The sequence below is a fragment of the Oncorhynchus keta genome, chromosome 1 (assembly GCF_023373465.1).
Source record: "Oncorhynchus keta strain PuntledgeMale-10-30-2019 chromosome 1, Oket_V2, whole genome shotgun sequence".
In the NCBI taxonomy this organism is placed as follows: Eukaryota; Metazoa; Chordata; class Actinopteri; order Salmoniformes; family Salmonidae; genus Oncorhynchus; species Oncorhynchus keta.
This window is the reverse complement of record NC_068421.1, coordinates 80,382,651-80,396,563: the sequence shown is the minus strand read 5'-3', so window position 1 is coordinate 80,396,563 and position 13,913 is coordinate 80,382,651.

The following is a 13,913-nucleotide window of genomic DNA, read 5'->3' as shown; positions in this document are numbered from 1 at the left end:
AAAGAGGGTCCCGCTGATAAAGTTTGCATACCACTGGGCTAAAACACAGCAGTTTTTCTCAACCTACGGTCCACGTGAGGAAATACTCTGTGCCCCTCTGTGAATAAACAGGGGCATTGGTTGCGCCTCTATGAGCCCTGGTCAAAAGTAAAGCACTACATAGGGAATAGGATGCCTTTTGGGACGAAGACATGGATTTCAGTTATTAATTGAGTGGCGTTGGAGGTAATGAGCGATGAAATGAGAACCCCCCTCCCCTGCCCCACAAGCCGTGATGAACTGTGAAATATGTAGTTAGGATAAAGATGGGACTCTCATTACTGTTTAATATCTATAGGTTGAGGGAGGGAGAGAGAGAGGGAGAGAAGGCTAGAGGGAGAGAGGGAGAAAAGGCTAGAGGGCGAAAAGGATAGAGGGAGAAAGGGAGAGAAGGCTAGAGGGAGAGAAGGAGAGAAGGCTAGAGGGAGAGAAGGCTAGAGCGAGAGAAGGCTAGAGTGAGAGAGGGAGAGAGGGAGAAAAAGCTAGAGGGAGAGAAGGCTAGAGGGAGAGAGGGAGAGAAGGCTAGAGGGAGAGGGAGAGAAGGCTAGAGGGAGAGAAGGCTAGAGGGAGGGAGAGAGAGAGGGAGGGAAGGCTAGAGGGAGAGAAGGCTAGAGGGAGAGAGGGAGAAAAGGCTAGAGGGAGAGAGGGAGAAAAGGCTAGAGGGAGAGAAGGCTAGAGGGAGAGAAGGAAAAAAGGCTAGAGGGTGAGAGGGAGAGAAGGCTAGAGGGAGAGAGGGAGAGAAGGCTAGAGGGAGAGAAGGCTAGAGGGAGAGAGAATGCAAGAAGGAGAGAGGGAGAGAAGGCTAGAGGGAGAAAGGGCTAGATGGAGAGAAGGCTAGAGGGAGAGAAGGCTAGAGGGAGAGAGGGAGAGAGGGAGAGAAGGCTAGAGGGAGAGAGGGAGAGAAGGCTAGAGGGAGAAAGGGCTAGAGGGAGAGAAGGCTAGAGGGAGAGAAGGCTAGAGGTAGAGAGGAAGAGAAGGCTTGAGGGAGAGAAGGCTAGAGGGAGAGGCTAGAGGGAGAGAGGATGTTATGTATCATGTGCATGCTGAGGATGTTTTCTCTCTATAATGCAAATCCAGTTTAATCTCTGTAACGATGCCATATGAAGGGAGTATTTTTTAGTAAAACATTGGGGAGAGTCGTGGCCAAAAGTTTTGAGTATGACACAAATATTAATTTTCACAAAGTTTGCTGCTTCAGTGTCTTTAGATATTTTTTGTCAGATGTTACTATGGAATACTGAAGCATAATTACAAGCATTTCATAAGTTTCAAAGGCTTTTATTGACAATTACATGAATTTGATGCAAAGAGTCAATATTTGCAGTATTGACCCTTCTTTTTCAAGACCTCTGCAATCTGCCCTGGCATGCTGTCAATTAACTTCTGGGCCACATCTTGACTGATGGCAGCCCATTCTTGTGTAATCAATGCTTGGAGTTTGTCAGAATTTGTGGGTTTTTGTTTGTCCACCTGCCTCTTGAGGATTGACCACAAATTCTCAATGGGATTAAGGTCTGGGGAGTTTCCTGGCCATGGACCCAAAATATCGATGTTTTGTTCCCCGAGCCACTTAGTTATCACTTCTGCGTTATGGCAAGGTGCTCAATCAGGCTGGAAAAGGCATTGTTCGTCACCAAACTGTACCTGGATGGTTGGGAGAAGTTGCTCTCGGAGGATTTGTTGGTACCATCTTTATTCATGGTTGTGTTCTTAGGCAGAATTGTGAGTGAGCCCATTCCCTTGGATGAGAAGCAACCCCACACATTTATGGTCTCAGGATGCTTTACTGTTGGCATGACACAGGACTGATGGTGGCGCTCACCTTGTCTTCTCCGGACAAGCTTTTTTCCGGATGCCCCAAACAATCGGAAAGAGGATTCAACAGAGAAAATGACTTGACCCCAGTCCTCAGCAGTAAAATCCCTGTACCTTTTGCAGAATATTAGTCTGTCCTTGATGTTTTCCCTGGAGAGAAGTTACTTCTTTGCTGCCCTTCTTGACACCAGGCCATCCTCCAAAAGTCTTCACCTCACTGTGCATGCAGATGCACTCACACCTGCCTGCTGCCATTCCTGAGCAAGCTCTGTACTGGTGGTGCCCTGATCCCGCAGCTGAATCAACTTTAGGAGATGGTCCTGGCGCTTGCTGGACTTTCTTGGGCGCACTGAAGCCTTCTTCACAACAATTGAACCGCTTTTCTTGAAGTTGTTGATGATCCAATAAATGGTTGATTTCGGTGCAATCTTACTGGCAGCAATATCCTTGCCTGTGAAGCCCTTTTTGTGAAAGGCAATGATGACGGCGTGTGTTTCCTTGAAGGTAACCATGGTTGACAGAGGAAGAACAATGATTCCAAGCACCACCCTCCTTTTGAAGCTTCCAGTCTGTTATTTGAACTCAATCAGCATGCCAGTGATCTCCAGCCTTGTCCTCGTCAACACTCACACCTGTGTTAATGAGAGAATCACTGATATGATGTCAGCTGGTCCTTTTTGTGGCAGGGCTGAAATGCAGTGGAAATGTTTTTGGTTAGATTCAGTTAATTTGCATGGCGATGAGGGACTTTGCAATTAATTGCAATTCATCTGATCACTCTTCATAACATTCTGGAGTATATGCAAATTGCCATCATACAAACTGAGGCAGCAGACTTTGGGAAAATTAATATTTGTGTCATTCTCAAAACTTTTGGCCACGACTGTATATATGACTGTTGTATGAACGCATTGTGAGTGTGTCTATGCAGAGTGTATGATGACTGTCTCATTCTCTCTCTCTCTCTGTGTGTGTGTGTGTGTGTGTGTGTGTGTGTGTGTGTGTGTGTGTGTGTGTGTGTGTGTGTGTGTGTGTGTGTGTGTGTGTGTGTGTGTGTGTGTGTGTGTGTGTGTGTGTGTGTGTGTGTGTGTGTGTGTGTGTGTGTGTGCTTGTGTGTGTGCGTGCATGCGTGCTTGTGTCAGTGGGGACACCGGTAATAGAGTGTGCATACCCAATGGCACCCTATTCATTGTATATTCATTGTATAGTCATTGTGTAGTCATTGTATATTCATTGTATAGTCATTGTGTAGTCATTGTATATTCATTGTATATTCATTGTACCTGGGCTCTAGTCAAAAGAAGAGGACTATATAGCGAAGTAGGTGTCATTTCAGACGCAGAAAGAGTTTGTGTACCCGTCAGAGGTTGACGCAGAGCCTACTGTATACTCATAGATATTCTTCATATCAGTCGTTGTATAACCTATGATGACTCAGGCCCCCTAGTTCCTGTATGAAATTGAATTAAAGACTATTCTCTCTCTGTTTAAGTGGTGCCGGCAGTCAGAGCCTGTTTGCTGGTTTGTTCCGCGTCCTGTTTTTTTGTTGGGTATAGAGTGTCATTAAAAATCCATTGGATGGAATGATGAGATGGTTACTGCTATCCAGAATCCTTGGGACACCCATACCCTAAACCCTAACCTTAACCTTAACCCCTACCCTAATCCCCAACGATAGCCATAACTCTTACCTAATCCTAACCCTAACCTTAATCCTTACTTCAACCATATCTCCCTCTTCCTCTCTCTCTGTCTCCCTGTCTCTCACTTTCTCCCTCTGTTTCTCTCGATCTGTCTCTCTCTCTCTCCCTCTCACTCACTCTCGGGAATCTCTCTCTCTCTGTCTCTCTCTCTTTCTATCGCTATCTTTGTCTCTCTTTCGCTCTCTTTCTTTCTATCACTATCTCTCTATGTCTCCCTCCCTCATCCTGCACCTAATTCTCTCTCTCCCTGTTTTCCTTTTCCCATCTCTCTCCCTCTATCCCTTGCCTCCTCCTCTTTCCGATGAGATGTGTTTATAGGAAATGTGGCTGAGCAGAAAGGACATTTTAATTAAGCCAGTTATGATTATACATGCTTCTCAAGTAGCCAAGGTAATGATGAGGATTGTCTTGTAGCCACAGAATAGCAGCATGTGACCATAGCACCGGTTCCAATCCAAGTGCCAGTAATGCTTTTTAATAAACTCCGGGCTGTGCTATGGTTAGATTATATCAAATAGAGGTATTTGGCCACATTTGGCCTTCGAAAGAACAATGAGATGACCATAAAATAAACTGTTAATGTTGTAGCGTTTTAGAAAGGCCTGGATAAATTGCGGAGGTGAACTCACTTTTGAGGACTCAACCTCAATTGTATAGTACAAATATTTGTATTCATGTGTACATTTTTTTAATCTATTCAACAAAACTGGGACAATAGGTCTTGACATTACTGAAATACTTTCTAAATATAGCAACAATCAAATTATAAACAATTTCCATAAAATTTCACCTTTCTTATAACTGTAAAATAAGTATGATTATAAATAGTGATAGTAAAATATTGCCATTATTTCTATTATTATTATTATTATAGAACTAACGACAGAGACTTTTCTCCTTAACGTCCACTGAGTGGCTCAGAGACAGCATTCAAATGTGTGCAGCCTCGTTATAACTTCAGCTTTGAGCAAAAGTGATTTTGTCCGTCTGTGGCCCCGAAAAAGTGGTCTTTCAATTCTACAAAATGATTATTATATATTTTTCTGTTGAGAGCTATAAATCCATCTGAGAACAGCGCGGTGAAACTACTATTGTTGCATCTGCTATACTCTCCTGTTTCATATACATGCACTATTGCATGGGCTATAGAGCCACACAGTGGAGGTATCATGATACCCATAAAGTCTAGCGATCAAACAGGGAAATGGCTTCAAAGTTTTTCCACCATTCATTTTTCCCATTTTAGAAACACTTAAAATAAGGGCTGTGTTTCGTGTAAGCTTACCTTGACGTGACGTTTTGATAACTCGGATCTATTTACTCACAGATTCGAAAATACTAACTAACATCAAAGTAGACATCAAGCAAAACGACAAATTCCTGCAAATTCCTGCATGTCATCTCCACCTGACACCTTTTCTAACAGGTATTGCGTCAATATAAGACTTGTACAAAACAGTTCACAGAATTGTCAATTTGAAAGAAAATTGCCAATTTATTAATTACTACATTTAGCTAACATTAGATAGTTAATCCCGAGATTCTTACCTTTGCCTCGATTTTTCAGCCTCGTCATGATCATCATGGCATTTGTAGTTGCTTACGATAGCCACTTTAGCAGCTAATTAGCGTTTCATTTTTGGGGTGTAAATGCAGGCAAATATATTGATAAAATCGCCTTGTCCATAGATTTACACAGTTATGAAAACGTCACGCCAAGGTAAGCCTACACGAAACACAGCCCTTATTTTATGTGTTTCTAAAATCTGCTACGGGAATAATGAATGACGGAAAAAAGATTGGAACCATTTCCCTGTTTGACCGCAAGGTTTTGTGGATATTATGACTCATACTGTGGTACTCTGGTTGCAGTCCAAACCCATAGCGAATGAAGAACTTTCAACACTTGTGGCGTTGACATGACCCACAATTCAATGCAAACTGTAGTCACGTGTCAAATACACACAGCTGCATTTTCGGCATGTGAAACAAAATTTTGACGCTAGCTTACAAAAATATATATACAGTACCAGTCAAAAGTTGACACCTACTCTTTCAAGGATTTTTCTTTATTTTTACTATTTTCTATTTTGTAGAATAATAATGAAGACATCAAAACTATGAAATAACACATATGGAATCATATAGTAACCAAACAAGTGTTAGACAAATAAAATGAGTCACCATTTGCCTTGACAACTTTGCACACTGTTGCAATTCTCTCAACCTGCTTCATGAGATCACCTGGAATGCATTTCAATTACAGTACCCCTGGATATAGTCCCGTTATTGTTATTTTACTTGTGCTTTTCAATTACTTCTAAAATGTATTTCTTATTCTTATCTGTATTTTAAAAAACCTGTATTGTTGGTTAGGGGCTCGTAAGAAAGCATTTCACTGTAAGGTCTACCTGTTGAATTCGAACATGTGACTAATACCATTTGATTTGAATGAACAGGTTCACCTGTTAAAAGTTATTTTGTGGAATTTCTTTCCGTCTTAATGCATTTGAGCCAGTCAGTTGTGTTGTGACAAGGTAGGGGTGGTATACAGAAGATAATACTATTCGGTAAAAGACCAAGTACATTTTATGGCAAGATCAGCTCAAATAAGCAAAGAGAAATCACAGTCCATCATTACTTTAAGACATGAAGGGCAGTCAATGTGGAAAATGTCAAGAACTTTGAAAGTTTCTTCAAGTGCAGTCGCAAAAACCATCAAGAGCTATGATGAAACTAGGTTTCATGAGGACTGCCACAGGAAAGGAAAACCCAGAGTTACCTCTGCTGCAGAAGATAAGTTCATTAGAGTTAACTGCACCTCAGATTGCAGCCCAAAAAATGCTTCACTGAGTTCGAGTAACAGACACATCTCAACATCAACTGTTCTGAGGAGACTGTGTGAATCAGGCCTTTATGGTCAAATTGCTGCAAAGAAACCACTAATAAAGCACACTAATAATAAGAAGAGACTTGCTTGGGTTAAGAAACACGAGCAATGGTCATTAGAACGGTGGAAATCTGTCCTTTGGTCTGATGAGTCCAAATTTGAGCTTTTTGGTTCCAACAACTGTTTTAGTGAGACGCGGAGTAGGTGAATGTGTCACGGCTGTTGACGGATGAGGACCAAGGTGCAGCGTGGTGAGCGTACATTTTCATTAATTAATCAAAATGACGCAGACAAAACAATAAACAATACAAAAACAAACCGTGAAGCTTAAGGCTAAGTGCCATCAAACAAAGTCAACTTCCCACAAACACAGGTGGGAAAAAGGGTACCTAAGTATGGTTCACAATCAGAGACAACGATAGACAGCTGTCCCTGATTGAGAACCATATCTGGCCAAAACCTAAAAATACAAAATAATAGAAAAAGGAACATAGAATGCCCACGCCAAATCACACCCTGACCAAACCAAAATAGAGACATAAAAAAGCTCTCTAAGGTCAGGGCGTGACAGAATGGATGATTTCTGCACGTGTGATTCCCAACATGAAGCATGGAGGAGGTGTGATGGTGTGGGGATGCTTTGCTGGTGACACTGTCAGTGATTTATTTAGAAATCAAGGCACACTTAACCACAAGTCAACCAGCATGTTGTCTCAGCTCCTGCTTTTCCCCAGCTTCTCTATTTCTGGCTCTCCTGGTTTTGACCTTTGCCTGCCCTGACTCTGAGCCCACCTGTCTGACCACTCTGCCTGCCCCTGACCCTTAGCCTGCCTTCTGTCCTTTGCCTTTGCCCCTACTCTGGATTACCGACCTCTGCCTGACCCTGAGCCTTCCTGCCATTCTGTGCCTTTGCCACTACTCTGGATTACCGACCTCTGCCTGACCCTGAGCCTTCCTGCCATTCTGTGCCTTTGCCACTACTCTGGATTACCGACCTCTGCCTGACCCTGAGCCTTCCTGCCATTCTGTGCCTTTGCCCCTACTCTGGATTACCGACCTCTGCCTGACCCTGAGCCTTCCTGCCATTCTGTGCCTTTGCCACTACTCTGGATTACCGACCTCTGCCTGACCCTGAGCCTTCCTGCAATTCTGTGCCTTTGCCACTACTCTGGATTACCGACCTCTGCCTTACCCTGAGCCTTCCTGCCATTCTGTGCCTTTGCCACTACTCTGGATTACCGACCTCTGCCTGACCCTGAGCCTTCCTGCCATTCTGTGCCTTTGCCACTACTCTGGATTACCGACCTCTGCCTGACCCTGAGCCTTCCTGCAATTCTGTGCCTTTGCCACTACTCTGGATTACCGACCTCTGCCTGACCCTGAGCCTTCCTGCCATTCTGTGCCTTTGCCACTACTCTGGATTACCGACCTCTGCCTGACCCTGAGCCTTCCTGCCATTCTGTGCCTTTGCCACTACTCTGGATTACCGACCTCTGCCTGACCCTGAGCCTTCCTGCCATTCTGTGCCTTTGCCACTACTCTGGATTACCGACCTCTGCCTGACCCTGAGCCTTCCTGCCATTCTGTGCCTTTGCCACTACTCTGGATTATCGAGCCCTACCTGCCTTGACCTGTCATTTGCCTGCCCCTGTTGCTGTATTAAACATTGTTACTTCAACACAGTCTGCATTTGGGTCTTTATGGAAACATGATAGCAACAGCATTCTGCAGCGACATGTCATCCCATCTGGTTTGCATTTAGTGGGTCTATCATTTGTTTTTCAACAGGACAATGACCCAACACACCTCCAGGCTGTGTAAGGGCTATGTGACCGAGAAGGAGAGTGATGGTGCTGCATCAGATGACCTGGCCTCCACGATCACCTGACCTCAACCCAATTGAGATGGTTTGGGATGAGTTGGGCCACAGAGTGAAGGAAAATCAGCCAACAAGTGCTCAGTATATGTGGGGACTCCTTCAAGACTGTTGGAGAACCATTCTAGGTGAAGCTGGTTGAGAGAATGCCAAGAGTGTGCAAAGCTGTCATCAAGGCAAAGGGTGGCTACTTTGAAGAATCTAAAATATTAAATATATTTTGATTTGTTTAACACTTTTTTGGTTACTACATGATTCCATATGTGTTATTTCATAGTTTTGATGTCTTCACTATTATACTACAATATAGAAAATAGTAAAAATAAACTAAAACCCTTGAATGAGTTGGTGTGTCCAAACCTTTGACTGGTACTGTACATTGATAGATTTAGGTTGGTTGTTTTTAAGCTGAACTTCAATATTTCCACCAATCACGTCGCCTCTCCAATTTTCACTTTCTCTCGCTTGTGCAAGGGACATTTAATGTACACTTGGATGTGACAATGTAAAATATCATTCAAGGGCTGAGGGTTTAGGGCAAAGGCCTTTCTACTTCGCGTTTGGACTGTAGCCTCTATTGAAATCAAATCAAATCAAATCAAATCAAATTGTATTTGTCACATACACATGGTTAGCAGATGTTAATGCGAGTGTAGCGAAATGCTTGTGCTTCTAGTTCCGGCAATGCAGTAATAACCAACAAGTAATCTAGCTAACAATTCCAAAACTACTACCTTATAGACACAAGTGTAAGAGGATAAAGAATATGTACATAAAGATATATGAATGAGTGATGGTACAGAGCGGCATAGGCAAGATACAGTAGATGGTATTGAATGCAGTATATACATATGAGATGAGTATGTAAACAAAGTGGCATAGTTAAAGTGGCTAATGATACATGTATTACATAAGGATGCAGTAGATGATATAGAGTACATATGAGATGAATAATGTAGGGTATGTAAACATTATATTAGGTAGCATTGTTTAAAGTGGTTAGTGATATATTTTACATAATTTCCCATCAATTCCCATTATTAAAGTGGCTGGAGTTGAGTCAGTGTGTTGGCAGCAGCCACTCAATATTAGTGGTGGCTGTTTAACAGTCTGATGGCCTTGAGATAGAAGCTGTTTTTCAGTCTCTCGGTCCCAGCTTTGATGCACCTGTACTGACCTCGCCTTCTGGATGATAGCGGGGTGAACAGGCAGTGGCTCGGGTGGTTGCTGTCCTTTATGGCCTTCCTGTGACATCGGGTGGTGTAGGTGTCCTGGAGGGCAGGTAGTTTTCCCCCGGTGATGCGTTGTGCAGACCTCACTACCCTCTGGAGAGCCTTACGGTTGTGGGCGGAGCAGTTGCCGTACCAGGTTGAGTGTGAGGTTATTTTCCTGACACCACACTCCGAGGGCCCTCACCTCCTCCCTGTAGGCCGTCTCGTCTTTGTTGGTAATCAAGCCTACCACTGTTGTGTCGTCCGCAAACTTGATGACTGAGTTGGAGGCGTGCGTGGCCACACAGTTGTGGGTGAACAGGGAGTACAGGAGAGGGCTCAAAACGCACCCTTGTGGGGCCCCAGTGTTGAGGATCAGCGGGGTGGAAATGTTGTTGCCTACCCTCACCACCTGGGGGCGGCCCGTCAGGAAGTCCAGTACCCAGTTGCACAGGGCGGGGTCGAGACCCAGGGTCTCGAGCTTGATGACGAGCTTGGAGGGCACTATGGTGTTAAATGCCGAGCTGTAGTCAATGAACAGAATTCTCACATAGGTATTCCTCTTGTCCAGATGGGTTAGGGCAGTGTGCAGTGTGGTTGAGATTGCATCGTCTGTGGACCTATTTGGGCGGTAAGCAAATTGGAGTGGGTCTAGGGTGTCAGGTAGGGTGGAGGTGATATGGTCCTTGACTAGTCTCTCAAAGCACTTCATGATGACGGAAGTGAGTGCTACGGGGCGGTAGTCGTTTAGCTCAGTTACCTTAGCTTTCTTGGGAACAGGAACAATGGTGGCCCTCTTGAAGCATGTGGGAACAACAGACTGGGATAGGGATTGATTGAATATGTCCGTAAACACACCAGCCAGCTGGTCTGCGCATGCTCTGAGGGGATGCTGTCTGGGCCTGTCTGGGCCTGCAGCCTTGCGAGGGTTGACACGTTTAAATGTTTTCCTCACGTCGGCTGCAGTGAAGGAGAGTCCGCATGTTTTAGTTGCGGGCAGTGTCAGTGGCACTGTATTGTCCTCAAAGCGGGCAAAAAAGTTATTTAGTCTGCCTGCCAGAAAATGTGACTTGTCACTCCCTATGCAAATAACCAATTTCCTGTGTTTGTGAAACTCACAGCTGTGCTTGCAATAGCGCATATGAATCGGGACAACCAGAACTTTTAGGAAATATAAGGAAGTTGATGTTGTGCCATTCACAGAGTGCGCTGTACACAGAAATATTGGTCAGAACTGTTCCAGAACCACTCAAAGTTCATAAAAGCCACAACAGGGGACCATTTTGATCCTTCTGAAATTCAGTGGTGTGTATTCATGGATGCCAAAGGAAGCCAGGCTTCCCCCAAAAATTGACAAATAAAAAACACATATCAAACAATGGATTTATCATGCAATAATTGTCCTTCAATTCGCAAGAGGCTGAATGTATCTCACTGGAAAAAGCACTGAGTGAGCTCAACTGTGAATGGTCCTGGTTCACCCAAAAAGAATTGTCAAGGGAAGCCAGTTTCGATTTGGCTTCACACCAATCACATCACATCAAAGCCCAACGTTATTGATAGAAAAAAATTGAATTGTTGTGTTGTTGTCCTCTGGTGGCGAGCTAAAATTGTCCCTTGCCTAAATTAGCCATGGATGGAGATAGGGATTTGGACTTGTGGTTTTACTTAATTCTCCGTACTGGCCAATGATTATAATGCCGATTCTGATCCAACCCTTAATTCATACATTGTGCCCCCGGCCTGAGAGGATGGAAGTTCATGTTGTACATGGAAGTTAGATGTAGTAGATTAATGTTAACTTGATGGCTCATCATTGCCCATGAAAGGAAGTTAGCGTTAGGTTAGGCTAGCGAGCAAGCATTTTAGCCAGGTAGCCTAGAGCAACAAAAACTAAAAGCATGTACTGGTTGACAGAGTCATAGACCGTTTCTTCAACATGAAAGAGGGGGATCGCATTGGCGTTTCTATACAAGTAGTGTGAGTCAACATGTTTTTTGTACTTGCAAGCAAGCACACACACTGTTAGAGAAATTACAAGATTATGTTATAATACTGTTATTGGATCAAATGGTTGTTTTATGCAACATAATAGAGGGTTCTTATGACTCTATTTTGTCTGTGTGAACTGAAAGTGGGCCTCTGGGGGGCTTAATGCTGACAAGAAACAGCTGCATTAAGTTATTTCAGCCAAAGGGGGCAACACCAGCTATTGAAGTTTGGGGTGTACTTGTGTTTTCAGCACTATGGAATTGCATTTCTGTAGATTTTTGATGAATAAATGATTGCAAAGTATAATCTTCCAGTTTCATTTGTTATATTAGGTTACCTTTATTTGTCAGTGTTGAAGTGAGGATTACATATCCATCTGTCCAAATATTTACAAAAAATGCAAACTTTCCAGGGGTGTGTACTAACTTTTTCACGACCATATGTGACATCATTGAAAAGCCCAGAATGTTCTCTCAAAGGAACAACATGACTTAATATGATGGCTTGTATGGCCTCAGAGATACGGACCAAGAAATGATGCCCACTGGAGAAAAGAAAAATTAATTGCTGGGTGAAAGGAGGATAAGGGGCATATCTCCTGGGTTATTTATGAGTATATAAAGAAAATACTGTACACACCTCTACCACTCACCACCCACCCACCGCACGCACACACACACCCCTTGGCACTCTGAGCAGTACACTTGGAGTCATGACAGGACAGGACAGGGCACTCAATTATCCCAAACTTAAGAGGACCCTTCCAAGCCTGACTCTGGATTTATGACTTTCAATTTCCATACTAAATGAGATGGCAGGGCCCACCACAGGTACAATCATTTCCCATATTAGTTCTTATTCAATATTTCCTGTTTAACCTTCTCTACTCCCTGTGTTTGCGGCAAGTCAGGGGTAATCTGATTGGGGTATACACCACATACACACACAATTGTAGTTGGGGTATTGTGTGTGGGTGTGTGTGTGCGAGTGCGTGTGCATGTGCACGTGTGTGTGCAAGGGGAAGGCATTAATGTGGTATTGATCAGTGTGACTGTGACATCACTATTAGCTGAGACCAACTCAGTGTGTGTGTCCAGGGACAGAGCAGGGACAGATAGAAGGATAGTGAAGTGATCAGTTTGATGGAGGGCCTCATGGAGAATAGAGAAGTGATCAGTTTGATGGAGTGCCTCATGGAGGATAGTGAAGTGATCAGTTTGATGGAGTGCCTCATGGAGGATAGTGAAGTGATCAGTTTGATGGAGGGCCTCATGGAGAATAGAGAAGTGATCAGTTTGATGGAGTGCCTCATGGAGGATAGTGAAGTGATCAGTTTGATGGAGTGCCTCATGGAGAATAGAGAAGTGATCAGTTTGATGGAGTGCCTCATGGAGGATAGTGAAGTGATCAGTTTGAATGAGTGCCTCATGGAGGATAGTGAAGTGATCAGTTTGATGGAGGGCCTCATGGAGAATAGAGAAGTGATCAGTTTGATGGAGTGCCTCATGGAGGATAGTGAAGTGATCAGTTTGATGGAGTGCCTCATGGAGGATAGTGAAGTGATCAGTTTGATGGAGTGCCTCATGGAGGATAGTGAAGTGATCAGTTTGATGGAGTGCCTCATGGAGGATAGTGAAGTGATCAGTTTGATGGAGTGCCTCATGGAGGATAGTGAAGTGATCAGTTTGATGGAGTGTCTCATGGAGGATAGTGAAGTGATCAGTTTGATGGAGTGCCTCATGGAGGATAGTGAAGTGATCAGTTTGATGGAGTGCCTCATGGAGGATAGTGAAGTGATCAGTTTGATGGAGTGCCTCATGGAGGATAGTGAAGTGATCAGTTTGATGGAGTGCCTCATGGAGGATAGTGAAGTGATCAGTTTGATGGAGGGCCTCATGGAGAATAGAGAAGTGATCAGCTTGATGGAGGGCCTCATGGAGAATAGAGACGTGATCAGTTTGATGGAGTGCCTCATGGAGAATAGAGAAGTGATCAGTTTGATGGAGTACCTCATGGAGGATAGTGAAGTGATCAGTTTGATGGAGTGCCTCATGGAGGATAGTGAAGTGATCAGTTTGATGGAGTGCCTCATGGAGAATAGAGAAGTGATCAGCTTGATGGAGGGCCTCATGGAGAATAGAGACGTGATCAGTTTGATGGAGTGCCTCATGGAGAATAGAGAAGTGATCAGTTTGATGGAGTGCCTCATGGAGAATAGAGAAGTGATCAGTTTGATGGAGTGCCTCATGGAGGATAGTGAAGTGATCAGTTTAATGGAGGGCCTCATGGAGAATAGAGAAGTGATCCGTTTGATGGAGTGCCTCATGGAGGATAGTGAAGTGATCAGTTTGATGGAGTGCCTCATGGAGGATAGTGAAGTGATCAGT